The following is a 12,516-nucleotide window of genomic DNA, read 5'->3' on the forward strand; positions in this document are numbered from 1 at the left end:
GACAGTATTGTTGAAAGCAGTTTCTCTTCTCCATGAGCAGATTGGCCAGCATCCCAAACCCCAGTAGTTCTGCATCGTGTAACAAGAGCTGCTGCCTTCTGCCTTCTGAGCCAGACTCCAAGGCCCACAGGAACTGACTGGAATCCTGGAAGACCCAGACACAGCCCCATGTGCAGATTCCTGCACAAGTAAACTGAGTCTCTGCCTTAGTCAGAGCCAGGAAACACCAGCAGTAGCTGGATCATATGTCACCCAACCACAAGACCAACTGTCTCTTCAGACATTAGAAAATTTCAAACCATGAAGTAGGAATTAGCTAGAACCTTAGACCCAGTGTCTGAACAAGGGAGCCTAGTAATTTGCTTCCCCTTCAAATCAATGTTGTTTGAATATTTGTTCGACATTTCCTTAGCAGAAACACAGAGGTACTAATTTTCCATTCTCAAAAATCATCTACAATTCTCTTATTTCTTATTATTTGAATGAGCAAATTTCTTGAGAAACATATGAAATTATTTAATATGTGAATAATCAAGCAAACCACATGTTTCTTGTCGACTGTACTATGTTGTTGTTGCTGCTGCTGTTGTTGTTGTTCAGTCAGCAACTTGTCTCCAACTCTTTGTGACCCCATGAAACTGCAGCACGCCAGGCCTCCCTGTCCTTCACCATCTCCCAGAGTTTGCTCAAGCTCACGTCCATTGAATTGGTGATGCCATCCAATCATCTCATCTTCTGCCACCTCCTTCTTCTCCTACCCTCAATCTTTCCCAGCATCAGGGTCTTTTCTAATGAGTCATCTCTTTGCATCATATGGCCACAGTATTGGAGCTTCAGCTTCAGCATCATTCCTTTCAATGAATATTCAGGGTTGATTTCCTTTAGAATTGATTAGTTTGATCTCCCTGCTGTCCAAGGGACTCTCAAGAGTTTTCTCCAGCACCACAATTCGAAAGTATCAATTCTTTGACACTCAGCCTTTTTTATAGTCCTACTCTCACACCGTCACATGACTATTAGAAAAACTATAGCTTTGACTATACAGACCTTTTGTTGGCAAAGTGATGCCTCTGTTTTTCAATAACTGTCTAGGTTTGTCATAGCTTTCCTTACATAGAGCAAGTGTCTTTTAATTTAATGGCTTCAGTCACTAGCCGCAGTGATTTGGAAGCCCACTATCATGTCCCTTAATTGGACAATACATCAAAAGCCATCATCTATATGATCCAATATGAATAGTGTTTCAATCGAGGAAACAAAGTCCAGTGACTAAAGTAACTCATTTATCACCTTCTGCATTACTTAGGGCTACCATCTATGGGGTCGCACAGAGTCGGACACGCTGAAGCGACTTAGCAGCAGCAGCAGCAGCAGCATTAGTTAGAATTGCAATTGATTGAGCAGCATAATTATCCTATGCTGGTTTTTATAAATTAACTTAATGAAGTTAAGGATGGCTTAAATTATTAATGTATGCTAGTTAATTTCAATCTCCCCACTTACCTTCACCAGTCTCTGCCCTATTCCCTGTCACAAGAGGTAGACCTTCATAGACAGCATCACCCAAACTCTTCTGCCCTCTGGCTTAAGCAGGAAGAGAAAGGATCACATATTTATTTCCCACAATCTCCACCCTGACTCCTTTACTTGTGTAGCTATAGTTCTGGCAGAGTTATTTTTCTTTGTACTCAAAGATCATATAAGGCAGCATCTGTTCTTATTCAAGTTTTTTCTGATCCAGTGACCACTCTTCCCTCCCCTAACCCATCAAAATCCCCACCATTTCTAGTGGCGTTGCACCATCTCTTATGAGTTCCTATGGTGGCTAATTTTATGTATTAACCTGACTGGGGCACAAGGTGCCCAGATATTTTGTCAAACTTTATTCTGAGTGTGTCAACAGAGGTGTTTGGGGATGAGATTAACATTTACATGGTAGACGTGAAATGGAGCAGGACCCTATGGTTCCTGCCTCCCCCCACCCCCCACCTCCACCCCATGTCCTCTGTCTGCTTTTTGCCTATGGAAAACTTTAGCCAAAGAATAAGTTTAATCAGAGAAATGAGAAATACAGAAACAAAGGAGAACAGTCAGAGGAGACCAAATAATAACAATGTAGTCATTAAGCATAGTCAAGGACCTTTTGCTCTTTCTCAAGGACTATAGACAATATTCTGAGCCATATCCTGTGAGCTGTCTTATAGATACTAAAGCACCAGGTGGAAAAGCTAACTACATGATGACCAGACTATAACCAGGACATGAGCTGCCAAAATTCCAAAATTGCCCTCAGCAAAATGGGAACAAATGGACCCTGGAACTGAAGATTAACTGTACCTAAAACAATCGAGATGACACTGGTCAGACCATCGAGGATGAATTTAAGATGACTGTCAGGGCTGACTGTGCTGTTTCTACAAGCAGCCCCCCCCCTTCTACCTATAAAATCTCTTGCCCCACTAGTTACCAGTTGTGGGTGAGGAGGAGTTGGCCTTTGGACAGACTTTTGCCCTCCCTACATCCACTCACCCCCACCCACCCAGCTGCCAGCATCTGAAATAAAGCAAACTTTCCTTTCTACCAACCTGGCCGGTTTGTTGGCTGTTGAGCGTCCAGTAACTGGACCCTACATACTTTTCAGTAACAGACTGAGTAAAGCAGATTGCCCTCCCAAAAGTGGATGGGCCTTACTCAATTAGTTGAAGGCCTGAATACTTCAAAAAGACTGACTCTCTTCTAAGTAAGAGAGAATTGTCCTGCCTGATGGCCCGTGAAACACAACATTAGTTCTTTGAAGGCAGCCTGTCAGCCTTCAGACTCAACCTGAGATATTGACTCTGCAGATTGTGAACTTGTCAACTCCCACAATCACAGAAACCAAATGAAAGAGAGAAGAGAAGGGGAAGCGAGAGAGAAAAGAAAGAAAGAGGGAGGAAGGGAAAAGGGAAAGGGGGAAAGGGAGGAAGGGACGAAGAAGGAAAAATATCTGTTGGTTCTATTTCTCTGAAGAATACTGACATATTTCCTTTCTCCTTTCTCATAACTCTGTAAAGAGTCTCATCATAAATTATTTTTAAGGCCTTTGGCCCACCCCTTGTATCTGCCAGGATCCTGTCTGATACATCAGATTTTCCTTTTTTCTTTTCTTCACTTCACAGTGTCAGAGGTAAGTAATCCAGTTCCAGTGCAAGAGATCCACCATGCCGCTTCTTTCTCCCTGTCTTGCTGTCCTTGGCAAATGACTTTCATCATGACATTTCTACAATATTCCATGTCCTACAGAGAAATAGGAAAATGGATTAAAAGCTTTCTCCCAGCAAGGCTTTATTAAAAAATATCATTTTCACCTCCCCATAGACTTTAGCCTATATATACTGGCCAGAATCATGTTCATGGCCACTTCTGTCTGCAAGGGCATTGAGATACTGAGCACACTGTTACTCAGTCTCCATCCTAGAGAAAAACAAAGGAGACAGAAACTGGATAGAGGGTCAAATCATTAAACCCTCAGTACCTGCCACAAGTGGGTTTCTTGAACTTCACATCCACTTTCCTCACATGCCATAGCTGTGCTAATATCACTTTTATACACAAGAAAAAAGAAGCTTTTTCCACATATATAATTTTTTTCTCCCAAAATTTCTAATATCATGATGTTCACAAAATGGCTGCCTCATCCCCAAGAATCGCATCTATATTCCAGATAGGTTTCACTGAACAGGAAAAGCCCTTCCCCAGTTTCTGGGAAAAAGGTATAAATTTATGTATTACCAATTATTACATATTAATAACTATTTAGGATGTGGTTTTCAGAAAGCTAACTGGGACCAAATAACCAATTTACTCTCTGGTCATTTAGTAACCCTTATAATCAGTTCTCTGGGTAGTTGCTCCCTATCACTCAAGGAATAAAGGAATGTGTGCATGTGTGTTCAGTCACTGAGTCATGTCTGACTCTGTGACCCCAGGGACTGTAGTCACCAGACTCCTCTATCCATGGGGTTCTCCAGGCAAGAATACTAGAACGGGTTGCCATTTACTTCTCCATGAGATTGTCTCAGATCAGGGATCGAACCTGTGTCTCCTGCATTGGCAGGCAGATTCTTTACCACTGAGCCATCAGGTAAGCCCAAATAAAGGAATATCCAGGCACAAAAAGCAATATCCAGGAGACAGGAATGAAAGACAAGCAAGGAAGGAAGGAAGATCTTTGTCATTGATTCAGCTTCTGTCTCATCGTGCCCTTCCTAGATCTCAGCTTTCTTATGTATTCCTTTCTTAGGAGCACCTCCAACACTTAGATGCCATGGATGAACAGTTCAGTAATACTGGCCTGAAATATTCTGAGGCCAATACTCTTGAAAAACTTCCTGCATGTTCAAAGACCTTTTTATCATTTTTAATATAATGACCTAGGAGATATTTAGAAATTCATTCAGAGTATCAGAAACCTCTTAGAAGAGGTGATGCTCTAATTTCAGTAAATGTACGGTGATCTTCCCCATATAACACCTTCATATAAAATTGCTTAGGTGTTCCTAGAATTATTGTTCTATTGTTCTAGAACATATTAAATAAACATTCAGCCAAAATAAATACCTTTAATAATTTGTCAGTGTTTTACATTTTCAACCACACTTCATAAACTTGATCATAACCTTCGAATTCAAATGATAATTCTTACTAATCTACTTAATGCTTAATAATTTTAAAATCTAATCAACAATTAGTAATGACAGTTGTTGTGTTAGATAATTTAGCATTATAAAGCAAGCAGGAAAGAAGCCATGAAATTAGAACTCAGATATTTCTTCAAGTCTGTACCTCTGTTTATTGTGTCTATATCTACACACTTCAACTGCTGCTAAAAACCAGCTGTTTTCTGTACAGACTACCATACCATTCCTCCTTAAATCAATCCCACAACTTGTCTTGATTAAACAAGAGTGGAATGACTCACTATGTCATTAAGTATTCTGAATCACAGACATAACGTAGTGGACACAGCAGGCAGCATTGGAACATACAGTATTTTAAAATCATATGGTATTTGAAAGGCATGTGTCCTAAAATGGTATCTAGTCTCTGGGCAGTAAATTTACAGAGGTGTAGTTTCCCTCTCTTAAAGTTCACATTTCACTGGAAGCACTTTCATGTAATAGTAGGTAAATCATTTCAGACCATCACCAAGCCTCATGGCTTTGCAATCTCACCCTGTTTTAGAGACCCTAATACACTAGGTTAAAGTAGTGCTCATAAATGATAAGCCTTGGTGCTATATTTTAAATCACCAAGGAATAGTTTTTCTTTAACAAAGCTAGTCTCAACATATATGACTTATTTGTAACTTAACGGGGCGCCGTGGAGGGGTGGGGGGCAGTGAGCGGTGGGTATGATCAGAGACACTCTTCCACTTATGCAGAGGAAAACTATTCCAGCTTCAAATTCAAGATGGCAACTTCTCTGAATACTGGTAAGAATTGCTATATTCTTGGTTCCACCATAGGATTGATTAGTACATTAAAAGCAGAAAACAATAACACATTCCTATTTCTTAGAAAAAGTGACTGTGAAACTCAGCAGATGTGCTAGATGCCAAATACGCCCCAACTCTGGCCAGATCAACAGCCGTGACACCTGTTCCAAATGCAAAGACAGCATAGAATCACCCAAGACCAAAAAATAATCATGATAATATAGCTAGCATAGCCTTTGTGGCAGGTATTATCATAAATTTTTTACATAAAATAACCCACTTAATTCCCCACAACAACCTTATATGGGAAGAACTATTATTGTCTCTACTTTAAAGAGGAAGGAACCAGGAACAGGGAAGTTAAGTAATTTTGCTCGTGGTCAACAGCTTGAAATTAGCATTCTGACCCCAGAGTCTATGATTTTACCTACTATGCTGACCTAAAAGCATATATTCCACCAATAAGAAATTTACAATCCTACTAGAAAAAAAGTACAAATAAAAGTTACGAGAATACTCACAGAAAAGGTATTAGATTGAACAGAAAAATAAAGGACTTGTAAGTGAAACACTATGTTAATAAAAAGAAAATTTTCAATATTTCTAATCATTAGGGAAATGCAAATCAAAACTATCATGAGGTATCATCTCATACCAGTCAGAATGGCCATCATCAAAAACTCTACAACTAATAAATGTTGGAGAGGGTGTGAAGAGAAAGTAATCCTCCTACTCTGTTGGTGAGAATGTAAATTGGTGGCCACTATGAAGAACAATATGAATGTTCCTTAAAAAACTAAAAATAGAGCTACCATATGATCACAGTCACACTGCTTGGCATATATTCAGCAACAACCCTAACTTGTAAAGATACCTGTAGCCCAATGCTCACTGCAGCACTCTTGACAACAGCCAAGCCATGGAAGCAATCTAAATGTCCATTGACAGATGAATGGATAAAGAAGATGCAATATATTTATACAATAATATTACTCAACTATAAAAAAGAATGAGATAATGTCATTTGCAGCAACATGGTTGAACCTAGAGATTATCATACTAAATGAAGTCAAAAACAAATATATACTTCATTTATATGTGGGATCTAAAAAATGATACAATTGAACTTATTTACAAAACAAATAAATTCATAGACATGGAAAACATTCTTATGGTTACCAAAGGGGATAGTAGGGGCAGGGGTGAAGGGCGGCTAGTGAGGGGTGGGGAGAGATAAATTAGAAGTTTGAGATTAAAATATACATACGTTGGTAGCTCAGCTGGTAAAAAATCTGCCTGCAATGCAGGAGACCCCAGTTCGACTACTGGGTGGGGAAGATCTCCTGGAGAAAGGATAGGCTACCCACTCCAGCATTCTTGCGTGGAGAATCGCCATGGACAGAGGAGCCTGGGCAGCTACAGTCCGTGAGGTCACAAATAGTGGAACACAACTGAGTGACTAAGCACACAGCACCACTTTATATCAAATAAGTAAGCAACAAGGACCTACTGTGTAGCACAGGGAACTATACTCAACATCTTTTAATAACCTATAATGGAAAAGAATCTGGAAAAGGATATATACATGGTGTTTATGGACTTTCTTGGTGGCTCAGATGGTAAAGAATCTATCTGTGGTTCAGGAGACCCGGGTTCAATCCCTGGGTTGGAAAGATCCCCTGGAGAAGGAAATGGCTACCCACTCTAATATACATATATAACTGAATCAGGCTCCAAAATCACTGCAGATGGTGAGTGCAGCCATGAAATTAAAAAATGCTTACTCCTTGGAAGGAAAGTTAGGACCAACCTAGACAGCATATTGGAAAGCAGAGACATTACTTTGTCAACAAAGGTCCTTCTAGTCAAGGCTATGGTTTTTCCAATGGTCATGTATGGATGTGAGAATTGGACTACAAAGAAAGCTGAGCGCCGAAGAATTGATGCTTTTGAAATGTGGTGTTGGTGAAGACTCTTGAGAGTCCCTTGGACAGCAAGGAGATCCAACCAGTTCATCCTAAAGGAGATCAGTCCTGGGTGTTCATTGGAAGGACTGATGTTGAAGCTGAAACTCCAATACTTTGGCCACCTCATGCAAAGAGCTGAAACATTTGAAAAGACCCGACTCATTTGAAAAGACCCTGATGGTGGGAAAGATTGAGGGCAGGAGAAGAAGGGGACGACAGAGGATGAGATGGTTGGATGGCATCACTGACTCAAAGGACATGGGTTTGGGTGGACTCCAGGAGTTGGTGATGGAGAGGGAGGCCTGGCGTGCTGCAGTTATGGGGTCACAAAGAGTCGGACACAACTGAGTGACTGAACTGACTGACTGAAACTAATACAACATTGTGACTTATACTCCACTTAAAAATGAAAATGAAAAATAAAAGAGCATTTTTATCAGAGAACACCCTGATTCTCTTTGCATTAAATACCAAGGGTGTAAATACATCTCTCTCCTGTTGTTGTTATTGTCTTTGTTGTTTTGCTTGAAGTTTGTCTAGTAATTGATCCTTTCAATGAACTGTGCTTGGAATGTATATGCTAAACTTCCTTTTTAAATTCATAAATTTTTGCTTTCATCTTTTTTGCTCCCTTTTGTCCTACATTAGAGATTTATGATAAAATGTCTTGAACCTATTTTAGCTGAGAGCTCTGAAGTTATGCTAAAGATTGGGGTTGATTGATAGATAGAAAGCTCAGCTCTCCCTATGTGTCAAGAGCTGGTCAACACAGTTATCCAGCTATTTTGGCAGGTAGCTCTCTGGTTTTATCCTGTTGATTAAAGAAATGGCCTCACCAGTGCAGATAATCTAACAGGAATAGGAAGCTTCTAATACAGCAGTATGGCCTTGCTGACTATGAACTAGCCAGAAGAACATGCCTACAGATACAGTAACCAATTCACCTGGGTTTGCCCAAGACTTTCTCAAGCTTAGTTCTGAAAGTCCCAACATTCCAAAAATCCCTCTTTCACGGGACAACAGAAAGAATTGGTCATACTAGGCCTAGTGCTGTCTTTGACCTTGGGTGAGGCAGTCCAAGGTTGAGGCAGGAAACAGAGGTTTCAGAAAAAGGCATATCTCAACTCCACCTCTGCCACTTACAGTACAATCTGGGACAAGCCATTTAAACCGAGACCCCATTTTCTTTATCCGTAATATGAGGATAACGGCCCTGTGACTTTTTGAGAATTTAATCAGAAGTCATGAAAAGTTTCTAGAAAATTGTCTGGCATAAAGTAGTTGCCCAGCAAATAGTAGGTGTTATTACTATATTCCAAGAATTCTAAAATCAAATAGTAACTATAAAAGCAATTGTGTCTAGACAGGTGGTATTTTGGGGGTTTTTTTTTTTTTTTGGTTTCTTTTTTCTTGAATGGGATTATCTATGACTATGGTTATTTCCATTTTTAAAAAGTCAATTCATTTGATCGGATTGATTGGTCAAAAATCCATGTTGACTCATGCTAACTGTTGTAAGATCAAGCACTTCCAGACTTGTTCATGAGTAACATCCAAGTCATCTTTTTTAAATATTTAAGTTAACAATATAATTGTCTGTTACCCACAGAAGCATCTTCCTTTCAGTAGAATTTTAGAAAGAGGTACACAGAAGCCATATCAAAAATGTCTAATTTTCTCCTTTAAGCTATGATATTCTACACTAACCTAGGTTTTTATGTAACAAAGCTCTGGTTTATACTAAGTACATTTTTAAATATTAATTGAAAAGAACTAATTTATAATCTTATGCTTTAAATTCTTAAAACTGACTAATTCATTAAAAAGGTTTCCTAAGATAAGATCCATTAAGTTTTATGATTTTGATTTTTGTATTGATATTGAATCATTTTTCACCAATGATTTTTTTGGTGTCCTATGTTTTTCTCTCAATTCTGAATACAGTTGCCTATACTTGAATTTTTAATAACATAAATAGGATGCACTTTGTTTAATTAACTTTAAAATACAATTTCTGATAATCTATCTTCTACAATATACAGGTTTTAATTCATAATCTCAAAATGGAGATTTTGAGATTAAAATTGGAACAGTGATGCACTAGAATCTATTTTATCTATTTAAAAATCTTTTCCACTGAGTACAACATTTAATAAGAATTTTCAAACCTTATGCACTATTTTTACTTCATAATACAAATATAATTAAAATAATTTTTATAAGATTATTTTCCTACCTTTTTTCAAGAATCAATTTACATTTGAGCCCATAAATTTTTCAGTTAATGACATGATACAATTCAAGCTAAGCAGTTAAAAGATTCTGAGAAGGAAACTCGAATTGCTCAGAGAAAGTGTGAAATCCCATGTGTTACTAAAACTCAAAGGACTGTCTTGATCAAAAATTTTCTGAATACGTGGCAAGTGGATAATTCATTTAAAAAATTCCCCACCCACATTGTTCTCTGAAGTGTGTCTGCAAGTCCCATTCCTGAGCATAAGACATCTTGGTTTCTTTTTCTCAACATGTGTTTTTTTTAGTCAAACATATAACATTCAGTCTTGGGACATTACAGGAAATGTGATTTAGATTCTTCTCATTACTGCAGCATAACACAGAGGCACACATATAAAATACCCTCTCTGTACTTCTTATGTTCCTCTTACACATTAGGTTTTTTAATTTTTTATTGAAGTATATCATGTAAGTTTCAGGTCTACAGCATAGCAATTCAGTTATATATATGTATATATGTACATATATATATATATTCCTTTTCAGATTCTTTTCTCTTGTAGGTTATTACTTTAACTGAGTATAGTTCCCTGTGCCATACAGTAGGTCCCTGTTAGTTACATATCTTATACATAGTAGAGTATATAAATTAATCCCAGCCTCCTAATTTATCCCTCTCCCCTCCCACCTTTCCCCTCTGGTAACTGTAAGTTTTTTGTGTCCATGAGTCTCTTTCAAACCTCAGCTCTTTAAGTAGAATTCATGTCAATGTTTTAAGAAATAGAGGACTGCCTTTTTCATTCTTTTTTTATATATTTCATATCATGTCTTATCTGTTCTCTGCTCCCAGATTTCTGAGAACTCTAAGACCTCTGACATGAGTCTAGATGATACATTTAGTGACCACATTAAGCATTTTCAGTCCAGAGCCCAGAAAGTTGACTATGTTTCAAACTGGGTAGAAATGTTTCTGAATAAAAGTCTTTTTCTTCCTAATATGTTATACTTGTCAAAAGCACATTGGGTGCTCACTTCACCAGCATATATACTAAAATTGGAATGATCCAGAGAAGATTAGCATGGCCCCTGCACAAAGATGACACACAAATTCGTGAAGCATTCCTTATTTTTCTGTGTGACTCAGGGAACTCAAACAGGGGCTCTGTATCAACCTAGAGGGGTGGGATGGGGAGGGAGGTGGGAGGGAGGTTCCAGAGGGAGGGGACATATGTATACCTATGGCTGACTCATGTTGAGGTTTGACAGAAAACAACAAAATTCTATGAAGCAATTATCCTTCAACTATAAAATAAATAGATTTTTAAAAGAAAGAAAAAGTACATTGGGTCTATCAGATAAGCAAATATTTACTAATCAAATTTGTTGCCAACGTTACAAGCAGGTTACTTTACAAATGGCTGACTGGGAACTTCAGCAGCAATAGGAATTGCTAAACTGACTTATTCGCTCAAATGATTTTAAACCGTATTGTATTATTGGATTCCAATAATAATTCCACCCACTCAATTGCAATTCCATCCACTCAATTGAACCAACCAAGGAAAACCAAATACATCTGAATGCCTAAGAGCTCATCATAAATTGGTGGTTCAGTTTTGATCCTTAGAAGAAATGCTAAAATGAATACCACAGATTGCTCTAATTATTCTCCAATACTTTAGAGATACAAAATATAGGATTTCAAACTTTCACTAAATCATATATGCACCACACCCACTAAACAGAATTCGTTTACTGGAGGGACAAAATTACATGGTTATGTTTCTGAGAGCTCATGTTGAGACATTTATTTTCATTATTTTCATACCTCTTTCTAAATTTCTTTTTATTGGCAAAATAATCTTAAAGTAATTACTATTCTTCCACCTGATTTGGATATGAAACTTGGCCTTACTCTTAGAGCTAGATAATTTAGCTCTAGAGTAATAAAAAATAAAAATAAAAAAAGGCCACATTTCTCATCTACAACTTGTTATGGTAGGTATAACGTTCCAGCTGATAGCCTGACCTGTTTTTTAAAATGGAAAATTTTCGAAAACCACGAAAGTACATGTTATTTTCTCACTTTTCTTCATTGATCACTTTTCATTGAAATATTGTTTATTTTAGAGAACTTTGAAACAGGTTTATCACAGTAATAAAATGTCAACATTCTAGGTAGGTCAAATTTTGTCCACAACAAATGTTAAGGTTTAAAAACTTAATTTGTAAGAATAAATATTGTTTTGCCTATTGAATAAATACTAAAGAAAAATGAATATTATCTGCAATTACAATAGAATATAACCAAATTGTTCAGATTGCCATTTTAGAAATTTGGTATCATTTTCTAAAATGAAAATACATTTAGGTCATTTTCCCCATTTACTGTAAACCCAGTTTTTTAGTAGAATGGAAAAAAATACTTAAATTGTAAAACAAAATATTCCCAAATCACTGAAAAATTCTTCAGCTGTGAAATCAATCTGTGTTTTTGAGATTTGTTATGAAATTTTCACCTAATCTTCATCTTTGTAAGTGAAAGCTAAAATCTTCTTCACTGTTTTCACATGAGTAATGGCTTATTTGACTGGCTTTTTTTCTTTAAAAAAATTTTTTCCCTACTAACCTTTCCTCTAAATGCAAATAAAAATAATCTCCTTGATTCTTAGTACTTTGCAAACCCTGTAAAAATTTTAGACTATGCCACGGCTTCTCATATTCTCTGGCTCTGTAAGTTTCCTCATAGTAAGAGTAGTATTAGCACTCAGACTTGTCCAATTCTTTGGGACCCATGGACTGTAGCACCCCAAGTTCCTCTGTCCATGGAATTATCCA

At 37.5% G+C, this 12,516-nt stretch overlaps 1 long non-coding RNA gene and 1 other non-coding gene across 2 annotated transcripts in view; one reads left to right on the top strand and one right to left on the bottom strand.

Annotated features, from left to right (window-relative positions):
- The window catches only part of LOC145532421 (uncharacterized), a 93,536-nt gene that overhangs the window by 78,460 nt on the left and 2,560 nt on the right, over positions 1-12,516 (bottom strand). Inside the window, exons 2-3 of the long non-coding RNA XR_014073223.1 lie at positions 3,092-3,276; positions 1,504-1,580 (exon numbers count right to left, since the gene is read on the bottom strand). This is a non-coding gene — a long non-coding RNA (uncharacterized LOC145532421). The remainder of the gene's footprint in view (positions 1-1,503; positions 1,581-3,091; positions 3,277-12,516) is intronic.
- LOC145539960 (U6 spliceosomal RNA) lies at positions 10,703-10,809 on the top strand. Its single transcript, XR_014078097.1, has one exon. It is a non-coding gene; the product is annotated as a U6 spliceosomal RNA (small nuclear RNA).

The sequence above is a fragment of the Giraffa tippelskirchi genome, chromosome 2 (assembly GCF_054371585.1).
Source record: "Giraffa tippelskirchi isolate mGirTip1 chromosome 2, T2T-mGirTip1v1.2.pri, whole genome shotgun sequence".
In the NCBI taxonomy this organism is placed as follows: domain Eukaryota; kingdom Metazoa; phylum Chordata; class Mammalia; order Artiodactyla; family Giraffidae; genus Giraffa; species Giraffa tippelskirchi.